This window comes from Euleptes europaea, chromosome 1 (genome assembly GCF_029931775.1).
Source record: "Euleptes europaea isolate rEulEur1 chromosome 1, rEulEur1.hap1, whole genome shotgun sequence".
NCBI lineage: Eukaryota > Metazoa > Chordata > Lepidosauria > Squamata > Sphaerodactylidae > Euleptes > Euleptes europaea.
The window spans coordinates 124457708-124475709 of record NC_079312.1 but is presented as its reverse complement, the minus strand read 5'-3'; the positions used below and the strand labels follow the sequence as shown (position 1 = coordinate 124475709).

General features: G+C 48.8%; 1 pseudogene; it reads right to left on the bottom strand.

Annotated features, from left to right (window-relative positions):
* Window positions 1-1164: 1164 nt before the first annotated feature.
* On the bottom strand, window positions 1165-17709 carry LOC130476383 (uncharacterized protein K02A2.6-like; annotated as a pseudogene).
* Between the last annotated feature and the right edge of the window lie 293 nt (window positions 17710-18002).

The following is an 18002-nucleotide window of genomic DNA, read 5'->3' as shown; positions in this document are numbered from 1 at the left end:
CAGAGGTTCTTCTTGCTTGGCTTCTGGTGTGCAGCACTGCAAAGGAAGGGAGGAGGAAGGTCTGCTTTCCTGCAGCCATAGGTATGGAGAAGCCACTGCTGTTGTGCCACTAATATAAAAGCCAAAGTTACTGTACTATCCTAGAAGCATGAATTTAAATTACCCTACAAGCCTTACCTGGGGAAACTGGAGGAATGACCACCCCAGGAAGGAATTACTACAATTGGCTTTGTCTGGTCTCTCTGTCTGTTGCCCAGCCCTGCCGACTGTTGCATTTAGTTTAAGAAATGGAAAAAAATGCAAATCAAAATATTAGGTGTAAGACATTCTGGCGTAGTTTCCCCTTAGGAAAGATGTGTAAGGAGCCAACTCCCACTCTTTTGGCAATAGGAACCAGGAAGCACAGAGCTGAAGGAAATATAAGCATTGCCTAAATGTTAAAAAGCTGCAGATTCTTTGATTTTCCTTACCTTTCTTGATCACTGTAGTTGCTCTTTTCAGTATGTTTGCTATTCTGTAATATCCTCTAGGAGAGAGGTGATTAAACAAAATGAGGCAAAGTGTTCAAACATTTTTATGCTGTCCTATAGCTATTTGTGAATGCAGTAGGAGAGTTCGCCAAGGCACGGGCAAGTTGCCACCAAAAGCAGAAGCACTCAAGGCTTGTAAAAAAAGAAAAGAAAAATTACGCTTGGGGGAGGGATACAGCTGTCTTGAGTTTCCCCCACAGTGACCCACATCTACCAGTTCCTCAATCGGTTGTTTCTGGAGCTGGAGGAGGAGCAATGTCAGTTAGGTCATACCACGTGCCTCCTCAGCCTAAAATGACCCTTCATTATTTTTGTGATGACAGAGACAGGCCATGGGTAGGTTTTGCTGGTTAGGCTCAAGGACAGCATGTGGGACGCTCTCTGTGGGCAGGCCACAACGTCCCTGAGGACTGAGGTCAGCAGTGAGTGGAGTCCTGTTCGAAGAAGGTCCCATGTGTGAGGGTTTCCCACCTCCCTGTGCAACTTCCACAAAATCACTTGCTCAGACGGTCAACTCAGAAGCAGGTAAGTTTATTGGAAGGCTTCAGATAGATAGGATCTCTTACAAGACCAAAGTTGCAAGTGCCAGTACATTCACAAAAGCTAGACTATAAGCATTTCTCTTCTGCAGATGTCAGTACATGTTTTGAGAACTCACAGTCAGATAGCCGTAACAGGCCAAGCCTTGCACAGTAACATCAAAGGTCTCGGGAAGCTCGTTAACGCAATCTACACAGCCAAGGTCACGGAAAGCAGAAAGGAGGGAGAAGGGACTGGGAGACAGGAGGGTATGAGAATCAGCACAACATTCCAGTTTGAGGCCCACTGGAAATTTACAACACAGCAACCTGAACCAAGGTTCTGCCTTGCCGCTTGTACGGGCAAACCAGACACACACAGCAAAAGAGCAGTACAGTTCCTCACACCATGAAAGCTTCAGATGGTCAGAGAGAGCATGGAATTCCTCAGTCGGGGTGGGGGAAGCTTTATTTAAGGCCTTGGCTGGAAAAACAGTCTTCACTGTAGCAGACCTGAGGCTCTTTAGTTGAGAAGGGATCATAGAGCACAGGAAATCCAGGATACAATAAAGGTATTGTACCTTTGCTGGCTAAGGCCGTAATAATAAATCTACCTACATAAAGGTAGCACCTGTGCGAATAGCTTTATGCCTTTAGCATTCACACATTTCCACTTAATTGTTTATAAGAAAAATTGTGCAGTGCATAACTGGCAAACTACCCAAAGACATACATGATCGTAAGAAACAGGTGTTCTGACGGGTAGAGAGAAGGTCCTCTCTTGCCTTCCTTAGGTGATACTTCTGGTTCATGTTCCAACCAAAAGCCATAGCACTGGCTTACATTTAAAAAAACAGGTTCTTGACATTTGTAGTGCCCTTTCGCCCACTGGAGGGTCATCATTACCTTGCTTTCAAGGTTTTCCTATATGGTTAAAAGCCTCCTTTTTAAAAGAAATATGTCTTGCTGTTTTACCCTTTAAGGAAAGTGTTTCTTTTAAAAGCCACCAGAATGAGCAAGCCTTGGATAGAACAGAGTTTACCAGCTGGGACAGAAAGAGATACTTAATGATGCTTTCCAATTCTTTAAGGAAGCAAATAATGGTTCGTGACAGCTCACCTGTCAATTCAGCTCAATTCAGGCAGCTCCCCACCACCACCACCACCCCGCATTAGAGCAAAGGTGTCTTAGCTTTGATCGCTTGTTCCTGAGGCTCCCCCCCGGCAAACATAGAACATATTTAAAAAAACAAAGAGCAAGACACTGAAGAGCAAAACGTCTTCATGCTGCATTGCTGAGCTGCTCTGCTTGGTTTCTGTAGTTTTTGCATCCACACTGCTTAAGCTGCAATTTAAAGGCTGGAATGAAAGCTACCTCAATACAACGCTCTCAGCCTACCAGCGTATTGCTAAACTGAAGCAAAGTAGCCTATGTTGAGGCTAATTTTTGTGCTCGCCCAACCACCTGGAGTCCTAAATCCACAGCAGGAGGTCAAAGGAGAGAGTGGGCAGAAGAGCTGAATTAGAATAGAAGCGTGCCTGGAGGAGAAAATCAACGGCTCTGGTATGGATGGAGAAATGCATCCCTTCCAGAATGCCACCGAATCCCATGTACCAGACTCTGTATGGCAGCCATTAATGATTCACAGCTACTTTCCCTTGATCCAAAAGCAACAATTGTTATTTTGTAGATTTTGGGCAGGCTAACCCAAAAAATACCATGCTCTGTAAAGTGAACTAGGATGACTGTTCAACTTCTTGCACCAGAGAATGGCAAACTAACCCAAAACGTAAAAATCTGCTAGTCATTTTTTTTAATTTACATTATTTATAGTCCACCTTTCTCACTGAGACTCAAAGTGTAAGTTAACAGGATGGGACAACCAATAAGCCATGTTATTACATTGGTTTAGGATTACAGCAATCTGAAACCAAGCAGAAATCTGAGACAAAGTTAAAACAAAGGATAAGTATTAACACGACATGTTACATGATGCAGAAATTACATAATAGAGTAATACATACATTAACAGAGAGATTCTACTATACACAGTGGTACAGTACACAGTCCCTTTTCATTCTTTAAAGCATCTTTCTGAACCATTCCATTATAGTCTAGTCCTATTACCTGTGTAAAAATGTTCTCCTGAATAATTCAGTTTTGCATAGTTTGCAGAATTCCAGGAGAGTGGGAGCCCTCCTGAACTCATCAGGCAGGCCATTCCAACAGGTGGAGGCCACGGCAGAGAATGTACATTGTTGATCTTGCCCATTTGCAGGGTGGCACCTGAAAAAGGCACTGCTCAGGTGAGCAAAGTTGTCATGATGGAGCACGGGAGGGGGGGGTGGCAGTCCTACAGATATGGGACCACAAGGCCACGAGGGGCTTTGTAGGTGATATCCAGTAACTTGAATCAAACTACATAACTGATGGGCAGCCAAGGGAGTGATTGTAGAACATAGAATGAGCCAGGTTACTCTCTAAAAAGGCAACAAGGCCCACAAGGTATCATCCTCCTTGACAAAACTTCAAAAGGGTTTGCTCCATCTTCAACCAATGGGCAGACGTTTTGTGACTGAAGTGGACGGTGACTCTTCTGGTGGAACTGTATCTCTACATGTGGCCCAAGCTAGATAATGCTAACCACCTTGCCCTTTATGGACACGAGGATAAATATGTAAGTAATGAACACCTCTGAGATTCATAGGCAGAAGATGCCTTGTCTGACATAGAACTCCTTTGAGAGCCAGGGTGGTGTAGGGGTTAAGAGGGGTGGTTTGGAGCAGTGGACTCTGATCTGGAGAATTGGGTTTGATCCCCCACTCTTCCACATGAGCGGCGGAGACTAATCTGGTAAACTGGATTTGTTTCCCCACTCATACACATGAAGCCATCTGGGTGACCTTGGGCTAGTCACACACTCTCAGCCCCACCTACCTCACAGGGTGTCTGTTGTGGGGAGGGGAAGGTGATTGTAAACCGGTTTGATTCTTCCTTAAGTGGTAGAGAAAGTCAGCATATAAAAACCAACTCTTCTTCTTCTCTTTATGTCATTTCCACACCCAGAAAATGGAGATGAATTTCCTGCATACATCTCCTGTGAGTGAGGCCAGATTCTCCTTTGTCCATACATTTCCAGGGATGTGCCCTTAAAAAAAAATTCGTATAGTTTCTTCTCAGGATTTTTTTCCGAAGGGCATGATTTTCATTTTCCTGAAATTTCAGGACTGTTGATACTTTTCTGGAAATCCATTTTAAGGACATTGTTTCAAGCACAGGATACTGGCACCTGAAAATCATACCCTGTGATGGTTAGGTTAGGTTCCACCTCTCCCTAAGAGCAACCAGCAGGAACTGATAGAAAGTTGGTGAGAGGCTGACAGTGGGAAACTGCTAGTTCAGAGAGAATCAGACTAGCTGAGTGAAGGAGCTGAAAGCTCAAAACCAACCTGGGACAGAAGAGCAACCTAACCCTGACTGAAAGAACAGCAACTTGTAACAAAGAATCCAGAAAGCCTGGATAAGAACATAAGCACATAAAAGACCTTGCTGGATCAGACCACAGCCCATCAAGTCCAGCAGTCTGTTCACACAGAGGCCAACCAAGTGTCTCTAGGAAGCCCCCAAACTTCAAAAGTTCAGCTTGTAAAGAAACTTTGTAATCACTGCCTGATTCACTCCAATGTTGTGTTCAATAAGAGTTAACACCTTGTTTTTTTTTAACCCTGTGGACTGGATGGGTATGGTTTCAGGGAAAGACTCACACATGCAAAGATCTCAGTCTTCGTATATTAGGCTATGAGTAAATGGCAACATGTGACCAAAGCAGGGGTTTAGTCCCAATCCCTGACAGTTCAGTGTCCGAGCGAAGGGTGATTGTTAAAGGGGACTGGGCTACTTGGTCTGGCAGTGTCTCTTTGAGCGAGAGAGGGGACTTTGTGTGTGGAAGGGTCAGGGCTCTCTCTATATGTTAAAAGAGGCAGGACCGGTGGCCAACCGAGACTGCCTGACCTACCTGTCACCCTGAACCTGTGTGACAGGTTGTGGGGTGGTGGCAGGGTCTTTTAGTGAGTGAAAAGGGATGTCTTGTTCCCTTTAACACAATGAAATCAAAACATAGTTTTTAGCACGTCCACTGCTCCTCCCCTGAGCAGTGAGGAGGAGAGAGAAAGACAGCACGCCCACTCCTGCTGGGCAGTCCTTTAAAGTTTATAGACCTACTAGGGTAGAACTGGCCTCCACCGGGTCTGCTGCTGCAGATCCTCAAAGGGCTGCCTCTCCCAAACCTGAAATGTTCCTGAAATTTCTAGAGATATATCTTTGTTGCTCCCAAAATTTCTGGAGTACTTTAGGTCATTTCAAATTTCCCCAAGCCAAAAAGAAACAGGAAATTTGGGGAGTAATTTGACTAAGGAATATCTGAAAGCACACCCCTATTCTCATCACCTTTTACACTGGAAATGGTCAAAACGAGGACTCAAAGGGATGATGACGTCACTCTCCATGGCTCCAGGAACGCACACAATTATTAGGGATGCGTCCTTTCATACCTAAACATAAAACATTGGTGAGGTACTACAGACTCTTCCCACTAATCTAAACATTTCTTTCTCCCTTATGACTTTGTTCATAGTATCTAACTTTTCGTCTGTCCCCACTGCAAGCCAAGAAAATAGCTACTTTGGTAGTTGCAAATGTAGATTAAAACAATCTTTAACAAAACACTCTTGCTTAATACAGTCAAGTACTACAATGGCTGCCTTGTACAATAGATTTTGATCTTTCTGTTGTCCTGCTCTGGGGGATGCAGTTTTGGCTTACTCGCTTCTGAAGTTTACTGTGTTCGTGATAAATTAACTTGCCAAAGAGCTATGCTCTTGCGAGGAGCTCTTGTCTGTTCTCAGGTCCTGTGATGTTTATTAGGGCTGTCTCCTAATAACCAACGATATTGCTTAAAAATTCTGCTGAGGGATCTTTTTTTTTTTATCGCTTTGAACATCATTACATGGAATGAAAACAAATCTCCATGAATAAGACGATAATGAAAGAGTTGCTGTATTTGGATACTTAACAACACACATTCAGCTACCAGTGGTACAAAATCTGTAAGGAATTGCTGAATGTCTATGATAGATATTTTCAGGACTCAGACTAGGATTGAAATCAGTCCTTGATTTCATCTTGGGTTTTCATTTTAGTTTCCTTCCTGGCAGAAGTTGCTGAATACATGTGCCATGAATGTAGTTGCCTGATGGCTAAATTCTGCCCAGGGCAAAGCTGTTTAGTAGCAACAATGAACTGTTACACAGGCTACTATCCTTTTCTCAGAGGAAAAAACGGCACAAACTCTACAGCAAAACAACCACAACCCCAAAGCAAACTGCCATTAAAATAACCATTCCATGCTTTCAAACCTCAGCTGAAGGGAAGCAGATTGAAGCCAAGCTCAGAAGAAGGCTTAAAAGAGGACCAGCCTTTATCTTTCGCAGTTTCGGGAGTGGAGAGGAGAAGGCAGCAAGGCAGGATAAACAGATAAGGACATCTGCCATGTGTACTCAGCTCACCCCATCCATTCAAGTACATTATGTAGGATTAGGAGAGCCAAGCCAGCTCGAGCGTGTAGCCATGTGCCCTCACGTGAGGTGGTGTTTCAGAGCCCTTGTAGTTTCCAGGAAAGGCAGGAGAAGGACAATATTTAAACAAGATAGTAGTCGCAAAAGGAAAGGATTAGGATAATGGTATTCCCCGCACACACAATAAAATAATGGCATCATGTGCTCTGGTAGTGCTTCTGTGCTGAGCCTTGAGATGCCATTTATTTTGGAGCTCAGTGATGAGTTTCCAGAAACTCTTCTCCCTCTCCCCCTGCCCGTCTCTTTGCAGTTCCTGTACCACACAGAAGCCGAGACCGTTTAGTGATTATACATTTTGTGAATTACACAAAAAGCACCGTCGATATGTTGGCACCATTAAAGTTCAATATTTGCTGGTGAGCATTGCCTGAAAGATTCTGTGTAAGGGAAAATATTATTATTAATAAACCAATAGGACCCAGCAATCTAGCCAGAAAAGGGTTTTGGCAACTGAACAGTTTGATTTAATTGATTCAGAAGTCTTCTCTGGGGAGGATGATACAGCAGAGAAAAAGCTGGACCAAAACGGGGGTGGAGATCAAAAACAGAACAATCCAGAATAGTTTTTGACAGAGCTGAAATACAATTTACCCGGTGAAATGATTGACCTGACATAAAATATCAGAGAGGAAATGAGGGCAAGATTTTTCTGTCTCTCTCTCTTTCTCAGTTTTGTCCCTGAAGGCCAAACATCCATAATGGCCTCAACATTGACACACCCAAAAAATCATGTTTGTTTCTGAAGTTAAGCAAAAGCAGCTTGTTTTCCAGGAGGATTACTTTTTAGGAGGGTCTGAGGCATAAGTGGTCGAAGGTCCAACTCCAAATTTGGAATCTTGTGTTCCAGAGCAGCCATCCTCTCTACCTTTATCTTCTAGCCTTTTTCAGCTTTTGTAGTGCTTTGGTATAAAAATCGAGTGTTAAGGTTCTGCCTAGTTGAGACCGATTCTCAGTGTGCTTTTGGGGCTGTGTTTTAAATGGCAAGCATATGATGCAGTCATTTAGGAAATGGCCAGCATTAAATTGGGGGATTCTGTGCTGCCCAATAAAAATAACAGTAGGGTCCAGTCCTTTCCTCATAGGTGCTTCTGTATATACTGTTTTTAAAAATAATTTAAACATGCAACATTCCACCTAGGGTTGCCAACCTCCAGGTGGTGGCTGGAGATCTCCCGCTATTACACCTGATCTCCAGGTGACAGAGAACAGTTCACCTGGAGAAAAAGCCCACTTTGGAAGGGGAACTTTATGGCATTATACCCCATTAAAGTCCCTCCTCTCCCCAAACCCCACCCTCCTCAGACTCCACCCCTAAAATCTCCAGATATTTTGCAATCCGGTGATGGCAACTCTATCCTCACTTGATGTCATTACATAAACTGAAGATGAATAGGGTTGCCAACCTCCAGGTACTAGCTAGAGATCTCCTGCTATTACAACTGATCTCCAGCTGATAGAGATCAGTTCACCTGGAGAAAATGGCCGCTTTGGCAATTGGACTCTGTGGCATTGACGTCCCTCCCCTCCCCAAACCCCACCCTCCTCAGGCTCCACCCCAAAAACCTCCCACCGGTGGCGAAGAGGGACCTGGCATCCCTAAAGATGAAATTCATGTACTTTTTGCAACCTACAAGCAAAGTGTGAAGGGTCTTTCGTTATATCATTTAACCATAGTTCCCCCAATTCTGGAGCTTGCCTTGCTCCAGATAATTGCCTTCCCCAAATAATTACTGTCTTTCCCCAGTCACTAAACCAAGAAACTGCTGCTCTCCCTCTTCCCCTCTCATCCTTCCTTGTTTTCTGAAGGCAAAAATAAGCCATTCAACCTGAAGTATCTTGAGAACTGAGAGGCAGCCTGGCCTCTAATACAAAAGAGCCTTCTCAAGTTAGGCAAGCAGTGAAAGGGAGCCATTCTCAGCTACGTGGACACGGCGTAAAGCCACCTGTGTGTGGAGATGGAGGGAAAGCCAAAGGAACCCACCTTCTGATTCTGCTAGAAGGATGCTCTAAAGCTCTTTTGCAGGCAGCCTCAGAGAGGTAAGGTGGTCTTACTAAGTGCGAAACGGTGAACCAGAAAGGAACATGGATTTATAAACGGTAAGTCTGGGATAGACTGACTACAGAAAACAGAAGAATGACCGATTTCCTCCAATGTTGGGTATCCTTTTATCAGCTCCCTCTTACTGGTGTGTCTCAAACTGATGGAATGCAGCACGGATTCAGGTCACGAAACACACATGCGTACAGACCTACTGCTTCTGCACACTCCTGACATCCAGCGTGGTGTAGTGGTTAAGAGCGGTGGACTCTAGTCTGGAGAACCGGATTTGTTTCCCCACTCCTCCACCTGAAGCCTGCTGGGTGACCTTGGGCTAGTCACAGTTCTCTCTGGACTCTCTCAGCTCCACCTACCTCACAAGGTGTCAGTTGTGGGGAAAGGAAGGGAAGGAGATTGTAAGCCGGTTTGAGTCTCCCTTAAGTGGTAGAGAAAGTTGGCATATAAAAACCAACTCTTCTTTTTCTTCTTCTGTGGCAGCCCCCTCCCCCAATTCCTTTTAGGAAGCTCTGTATAACTGAGCTGTCCCAGGTATCTGAGGATGGATAATGGAGTTGTCTAGCCAAAATACAACTCATCGTTCTCCGCTTACTCTTTATGCGTCCAGCTTGCAGAAGGCAAGTAGTCAACACTGGGGAAGCTCCCATTCCCAGCTGGGTGTGATCCCCCAATGAACTGCAAGAGGTACCATCTGCACAGTCGCAGTAAGATTCACCCCCTTTGCCTGAGAGTGGCTGCTTTTCTCAAATAACCTGCTCGACTCCTTTCACCCGTTTCCATTCCTACACCGATATGCCAAATGGTCACCTGTTTGGCTGATCTTCCTTTCATTGTCATGCCTGGTAAGGATTACACACCTCCAGGCGGTGCCTGGAGATCTCCTGCTGTTACAACGATCTTCAGGCCACAGAGATCAGTTCCCCTGGAGAAAATGGCCGCTTTGGCAGTTGGAATTTGGCAACTAAAATCCCTCCCCGCTCCAAACCCCATCCTCCTCAGGCGTAGGGTTGCCAGGTCCGTCTTCGCCACCGGCGGGAGGTTTTTGGGGTGGAGCCTGAGGAGGGCAGGGTTTAGGGAGGGAGGGACTTCAATGCCTTAGAGTCCAATGGCCAAAGCGGCCATTTTCTCCAGGTGAACTGATCTCTATTGGCTGGCGATCAGTTGTAATAACACTAGATCTCCAGCTGGTACCTCGAGGTTGGCAACCCTACTCAGGTGCCGCCCCCAAACTCTCCAGGTATCTATAGGCTCCTCAGGGTCGGATGAGGGAAGGCAAGTGTAGGTTTTTATAGCAAGAACACCAGAAGTGGTAATTTCAGGGCATGGAAGGCTTCCCCTCCTCGTTTATTCCATCCTGGTGGCCAGCTCTGTAACCCAGTCGCTATGGTAATACATTAAGAGCCTGTATTTAGCCAATACTTCCAATATCCCAGATGAAGGCTTTTGGTAGAGAGCTCTCTACACCTGCGGAAGCAGAGAGCAGCACTTGCGCCATCTGATAATAAGCTATAAAAACCTGAATTAGAGAAAAGCGGCTCTGGATGTTAATTGCTCCATGGTAGCAACACTGCTATTTATCAATAGCTGCTTGTGAGCCTGGCTTTCGGTTTAACACAGACGGCAGCTAATTGCCCCCTGTCTAATTGATATTGCAAAACAAGAACAGCTTGGGATGGGAGGGCCAAGCAGCAATCAGCATTGTGGGTTGAGGCTCTAAAGCAAAGCAAGGGGCGCCGTTCCCTCTTTAAGGCATCTGCGCACACAAAGGACTGGGGCAGGGAGGGATGCAGCCTACTCCCCCCCCCCCAGCATTTAATAGCTGTGTAAAGGAAGGCGTTTCAATAGGTACAGATTAAGATCAAACCACCCATCAAGTTCAATGCTTTAAGGAATCAGAAACGGAGAGCTTGCTAAAATCCCCTCTTCTACAAAACGCAGGAGGAATAGGGTTGCTAGCTCCGGTTTGGGAAACACCTGGAAATATTTGGGGGGGTGAAGCCTGAGGAGGGTGGGGTTTGGGGAGGGGAAGGACTTCAGTGAGGTATAATGCCATAGAATCCACCTTCCAAAGCGGCTGTTTTCTCCACTGGAACTGATTTCTGTCACCTGGAGATAAATTCAAATAGTGGGAGATCTCCAGCCACTACCTGGAGGTTTGGCAAAATCACAGCAACGTTGGCCAAACTAAATGAATGTATAGTGTACAACATATACGAGACAATGAAGGTTAAATACTAATATCTGTATTGTCAACAAAAAGAAATGGCTTTCTGGTTGCATTACTACCTGGAGGTCGGCAACCCTAAGGAGGAGCCCTGTCCTCTGATCGCCCTCATCTCTGCTCATCATCTTCAAGGGTTTCTGCTCAGGGGAAAGCAAGAATTGTGGAAACAGAATAAAACGCAGGACCCTGAAAGGGGCAGCTGAGCAGCAATTGCCAGCATCCCCAGGAACAGTGTCTGGACAAGACCAGATGGTCATTTAAGTGAAACTCAGTTCCTCCTCCCACCCCCACCTCCCTGACTTCCTTGCTTTCTCATCTCTCCAGCACATCTGCACTCTTATCTTAGCGCCCTTTTCTCCATCCTCTTCCAACCAACAAAATACAACCCCTCCTGTCACTTTGTGAATTTGTCTCATTCTTGTTATCTGCTTAAGAAAAAAGTCCTTGGGAGTAACAGGGCCTTCATCATTATGATTACACCAAAAACAAAAAGCAAAAAGCAAAAACAAAAATTTGCATATATTTCTGCCCTAGACAATTCTAGTGACAGTTGCAACAATTCTGTAATAACTGTTACAAACAAAATTTTAAAAAATGAAATTGACCAGGCCCTGCATGTATACACTTAGGGTTGCCAGGTCCCTCTTCACCATTGGTGGGAGGTTTTTGGGTCGGAGCCTGAGGAAGGCAGGGTTTAGGCAGGGGAGGGACTTCAGTGGCATAGAGTCCAATGGCCAGGTGAACTGATCTTTATCGGCCGGAGATCAGTTGTAATAGCAGGAGATCTCCAGCTAGTACCTGGAGGTTGGCAAACCTATATACACTTATGGTTTGCTTGAAAACAATGAGTTCTACATCTGATAAATGCATTCAGCTGCTGTCCATCATCTAGCAGCTAAACTGATTCTGGCTGTGTAAGACCAGGATATAGTAATTAATAACGTGCAGTGTACATTCCCAATTACAGGCCCATTGAAAGATAGCATAATTCATAAATGGCGATTCACAGTTAGCAGCAATAAAACTCTTACGAGGCTAGACTTGATTTGGTTGTCTGGCTGCTGTCAGCTCTCAGTAATGCAACAGACAGGCAGGAGCTTCTCAGGTGCATTGTGGGGACTGCGCTCTCCCAACGATAGAATGCCTTGTTCAACACAAAGCATTCTATCGTTGGGAGAGCGCAGTCAACCTTGTCACTTTCCCACCCTGGGTCTGTGTGCTTTCACACGCGTGTTGAATTTTTGCCTGCATGTCAAAGCGTGTTCCTGCATCTCAAAGAGTGTTTCCTCTTCCTGCCACTACCCTAAGGTATAAAACCCAGCCTCTCAGTAAACCAGTGTCTTGGGGAACCCTGGTAAGGCTGCCTCTGAGCAAGTACAAAGGGCAGAGCTTCCAATTACCTCTGCTCCTCCATTGGGTGCACACCCTTAGCGTGTATGGATGGTCTTAGTGTGTGGATGAGATTTCAGACACAGTCTGATTTCTTAAGCAAGAAAGAAGCTTTACTACTAAAGATTAAACTAGAGCACAGATTTGGGAAATAGCCATCATAGCAAGAGATACCGATCTAAGGAAATAAAAGGAAACGTAACTAAGGAACTAAGGAAACTTAACTAAGTTGCATTATGCTAGTTACCTTCAGATGGAACAAACACATTCTGCCCCCCATCCTCGCATCTCAGGAATGATTTCCACATGACTGAATGCAGAACAAAGGAAGGGTTCACCTTTTAACACTTCTGCCTACTGAGGAGAAACCCCCCCTTCCCCAATCCAGAGTTAGAAGCTTTGCCCACGTGGGGCAAGCCTGATCTCTGCCAGTGGGCCCTCTGGGCACGTAGCTCTGAGTTTTATGATGCCCATCCATCAGTCCTTCTTTGGCAGGTATGCCGAATGGTGGGTTTGGAGCTGAACCAAGTTTCTGTTCTTCATGACTTCCCCCACTTGGGAAAATAAACCATTTTCCATGAAACCGGAAACCAAATCATACAAACCTAACTTGCACAAAGATGCACCAAGAAAACACAAATCATGTACAAATGGGTGCTAGGTATCCTTCATTTGGTGGGCTTTTTCAAACTGAGTTCTGGAATATTTTTGGCAAGGGGAGATATGGCAAAGGCCACATAAAGGAGTGTTGGAGCTGGACAAAACAGGGATCCATAGGAACTAGTGCCCAGTTTCTTAGTGGGTTGAAGTATGATAACGCAATGCAGTACTATGGCCAGAATATCTTAAGGCTACAAGAAACAAGTATGTGTTTTTGACAATGTGTTGAAATACCAAAAAATATATCCAGCTGCTGGTACATGTACATGTGTAAACACCAGTGCACATTTTTTGGCAAAACATGCCGTTATGTCCTTCAAACATTTAGCAGATATGGGAAAATATAACACAGGAATCAGCTCTTGAGAAACATTATACTGAAGCAGTTGGTAAAAATATTGGGTGCATTCATGCTTCATTCTTCTCCCTGGGTTCCTACACTTTTCTTTAATCGAAACCTAGAACACAGAATACCTGAAGGCTCTAACTGTCAGATCCCAGCAATGCTCCTTTGAACAACGAGAAGGTCTTTATGCATCCAGATATAATGGGATATTGTGCTATCATTGCACTATAGCAGTCATTCACAACTGGATTTTCCTGTGAGGAAATCCAGTGAATGATTCCTGTAGCACAGCAATAGCACATTACCCAGTGATGCATGGATGCAGCTTCAGTGTCTCTAGCCACGGTGCTTCAGATATGGTTAACAAGTCCCCGATTTGGTCCTGGGACAAAGATTCTGGGGCTAATTCTCAGGATGTGAGGAAAGCAGATTGATACCTCAGGATCACCAGCAAGCGCACACATTTGATGGTTTCTTCTGCATAAACCTGCTTGTGCCTTGGACAATAGAAGGCCTTAACTTAGCACTGAGAACTTTATGCGGGGTATAAAAACCAACTCTTCCTCTTCTACTATTATTACCACCATCCAATTGGAAAAATATTAAGAGGCAACAAAGATAAGCTATATCTTCTGCCAGACAGTTTTACTAGTGAAGTATACTCCACACTTTGAGAGCCATTGGCTTACATTGAAGCTAACAAATTATTTTTAAAACAGGGTAATAGTGGAGGATATCCCTGACCTGGATGGCCCAGGCTAGCCTGATCTCGCCAGATCTCAGAAGCTAAGCAGGGTCAGCCCTGGTTAGTATTTGGATGGGAGACCACCAAGGAATACCAGTGTTGCTGTGCAGAGGAAGGCACTGGCAAACCACCTCTGTTAGTCTCCTGCCATGAAAACTGTCGGCTGCGCAGCTGGTCGATGTGTCGCCGGAGGACTCGACCCTCGGGGGTGGCAACCCGGTAGGATACTGGGCCGGTTGCGTCCTGCACGGTAGCCGGTACCCAGGCTGGACCCCTTCCATAGTTACGGGCATAGACGGGGGCATCCTGCTCTACGACCCGTGGGGTTGCTGGTTCTTCCTGGTGGCGAGGGCGTTCTGGCGCAAGGTCGGGGTGTAGCCGGTCAAGTGGTGTTTTTGGTCGGCGGCCCATGAGAAGCTCCGCGGGGCTTTTTCCGGTTGTGGAGTTGGGCGTGGTGTGCTGGTACAGGAGGAATTCTGCCAGCCCCCTGTCCCAGTCGTTGCGCTCAATGCGCCGCATCGCTTCCTTTGTCGTACGGACCATTCTCTCCGCCTGTCCGTTAGTGGCAGGGTGGAACGGGGCTGAGGTCGTGTGGCGGATTCCGTTTTTGGCCAAGAACTCTTGGAACTCCGCGGACGTAAATTGGGCCCCGTTGTCGGAGACCACCGTGTCTGGCAACCCATGGGTGGCAAAAAGCTTCCGCAGTTCTCGCACCACTACTCGCGAGGTCATCGAGCATACATCCGACACCTCCAACCACTTGGAGTAGGAGTCTACCACGATCAGGAAAGTTTTGCCCTGGAACGGGCCGGCGAAGTCGATGTGGAGGCGGGACCAGGGCTTGTGGGTGGACTCCCAGTGGTGAGTCGGGGCTCGCGGCATCTCGGGCCGCGACTCTTGGCACGGCTGGCAGCGGCTCACCCACTCTTCCACGGCAGCGTCTATGCCCGGCCACCACACGTAGCTCCTCGCCAGGGCCTTCATGCGCACTATGCCTGGGTGACAGGCATGCAGGGCGTCCAGGACCTTGGTGCGCAGTTTGGCCGGAATCACGACGCGGTTCCCCCAGAGCAGACACCCCTTGTTCAGCGAGAGCTCATGCTGCCCCGTGAAAAAGGGCTTGAATTCGCCCTCCGGCCTGGCCGCCGGCCACCCCTTCCCCACCCAGTTCAAAACACGGGCGAGGGTGCGGTCCTTCGCAGTGTGAGCCGCAATGTCCGAGGCATGCAAGGGCGGTTCAGGCAGAGTTTCCAGCAGCATGATGTTGTAGGCCGGGGACGGGTCCGGGTCGGAGTCCTTGAGCGGCAAACGGCTGAGTGCGTCGGCGTTCGCGATGCTGGACCCGGGGCGGTGCAGTAGCTGGAAGTCGTATGCGTTGAGAAAAATCGACCACCGGAGCATACGGGGGGACAGGATTTGTGGTGTCTGACGATCCGGCACGAACAATCCCAAAAGTGGCTTGTGGTCGGTGATGATGGAGAAGGGGCGACCATAAACGTAGTCGTGGAACTTCTTCACGCCGGCCACGACGGCGAGCGCCTCCCGGTCGATTTGCGCGTAATTCCTCTCTGCCGCGGAGAGGGTCCAGGAGTAGAAGGCAATCGGGGCCTCCCGGCCGCCCGGCAGCTGGTGGCTCAGAACCGCTCCGACACCGTAGGGCGAGGCATCGCATGTTAGTACAACGGGAAGCTTCTCGTCGAAGTGGACGAGCAAGCTAGAGGGAGACAAGAGAGCTTTGGTAGCCTCGAACGCCCGTTGTTGCGATTTACCCCACGCCCATGGGGAGGATTTGTCCAAAAGTCGGTGGAGCGGCTCGGCAACCGACGCCTTGTTAGGGAGGAAGGCGTGGTAAAAGTTCAGCAGGCCGAGGAACGATTGGAGCTCCTGTTTGCCTTGGGGCGGTGGGGCGTTGTGGATCGCCTTGATCTTGTCGGGCGTGGGATGGACGCCCTTTGCGTCGATCAAGTATCCCAGGAACTCTACCTGCGGCAGGCCCAGCTGGCACTTCTCTCGCTTGACCGTCAACCCGGCATCTCGGAAACAGCAGAGCACCCGGCGGACGCGATCCAGGAGCTCGTCCTCGGAGCTTGCGGCAATCAAGACGTCGTCGAAGTACGGGACGACGCCAGGCAAGCCCCTCAGGAGGTCTTCCATCAAATTCTGGAAGATGCCCGGGGCCGTACTGACCCCGAACTGTAGGCGCGTTACCCGGAAGGCACCCTGGTGAGTGACAATCGTCTGCGCCTTGGCCGACTCGGGGTCCACGGGCAGCTGCTGGTAAGCCTGGGCGAGGTCCAGTTTGGCAAACACCTGACCCCCAGCAAGGGAGGCCAGGAGGTGGCTGACAATGGGCACGGGGTAGGCGTGCGGCCGCAGCGCCGTATTAATAGTGCATTTGTAGTCCGCGCAGATGCTTGAGCGGTGTCACGATCGGGGTCTCCCAGGGGGCGTTGGGGACCGACACCAGTACCCCCTGAGCGACAAGACGGTCAAGTTCCGCGTCGATCTGGGGCTTGAGGGTGAAGGGGACGCGGCGAGGCTTGAGGCGGATGGGCGCAGCGGCGGGGTCGATGTGCAGTCGGACCGGCGGCCCCTTGTAGCAGCCCAGTGGACCCTTCCACATGTCCTCGAACTCCGCCCAAACGTCGTCGAGGGCGGCCTGGCTGATGTGGTGGATGCCGCCAATGTGAAGGCCGAGCGCCGGGAACCAGTCGAGTCCCAGGAGGCTCGCGCGAGGCCCCTCGACTACGGGTGGGCTCATCGGCGTCCAAGTCGTGGGTGGAGCGCGGGGCGCCGTCTTTCCTGGCCGGGCGCGAGGACCGACCCTTCGGTGCTGAGCGACAGACTTTGGCAATGTGGCCGACCCTGCCGCAAGCCCGGCAAGAGGCGTCGCGGAACCGGCAGGAGCGGCGGTCGTGTTGCTCGCCACAGCTCGCGCACGGTCGGTCTTTGGCACCCCGAGTCCGGCGCCCCCGAGAGGCTCCACGGTCACTCAGTTTGTGAGCCTCGTCCTCGTCGCTGGAGGCTGCGTCGCTGGCGCTCTCGTGGTGGACTGGAACCGGATTGCGGGGAATCGGTGTGGCCCGGTCACCCAGACATCCGGGCCGGGCGGACGATTCGGCCGCGGTGGCTTCCTCGATGGCTGCGGTCAGCGCGAGGTCCTTCTTGGCGAGGAGTCGGCGCCGCAGCTTGTCGCTCAGCAGTCCGAACACGAAGCGGTCGCACAGCCGGTCGTTGAGGTCGGGGAACTCGCAGGCACGGGTGGCCGTGCGTAGAGCGGCGATGTATGAAGCTGCAGATTCCCCTGGTTCCTGGTCCCGCAGGTGGAACGCCAAGCGGCGGGTGGCCCGAGTTGGCTGGGGGTTGAAATGGCTCCCCAGCGCCGCCATGATCTCAGGAAATGGCGTCGTCTCCAGTTCGGCGGGGGCCAGCAGGGACTGAGCGAGGTCGAAGGTCTGGGCCCCACACATGCTGAGGAAAGCGGAGCGCTTCTTCCCGACATCGGTGATATCGTTGGCGTCGAGGAAGAAGGTCAGTCGGCTCGCGTAGCTCTTCCAGCCGCCTGGTTTGTTGGGGTCGAATTCTTCCAGAGACCCCCGGGTAGCCATTTCAGTGAGGTGTTGCGTCTCAGGTGTGTCGTAGTGAAGTCAGCAAGGGCGAGCCGGACTGCGCACCAACCTTCGTCGCCACTGTTAAGTCCGCGTGGGGAGGACACACGAAGACGAGACGGAGTTCCAACACCAACACAGCTTTATTGATTTCAGCAGTACAGACAGAACTGAGAACTCCACAACCTGGCCCTGCTTATATGCTCCCCGGGTCCCCGGTGGCCGCTCCCCCCCTGATCTGTGATAGGGGGGAAACAACCCCCAGGTCACCAATGGCATGACCTGGCTTAGGG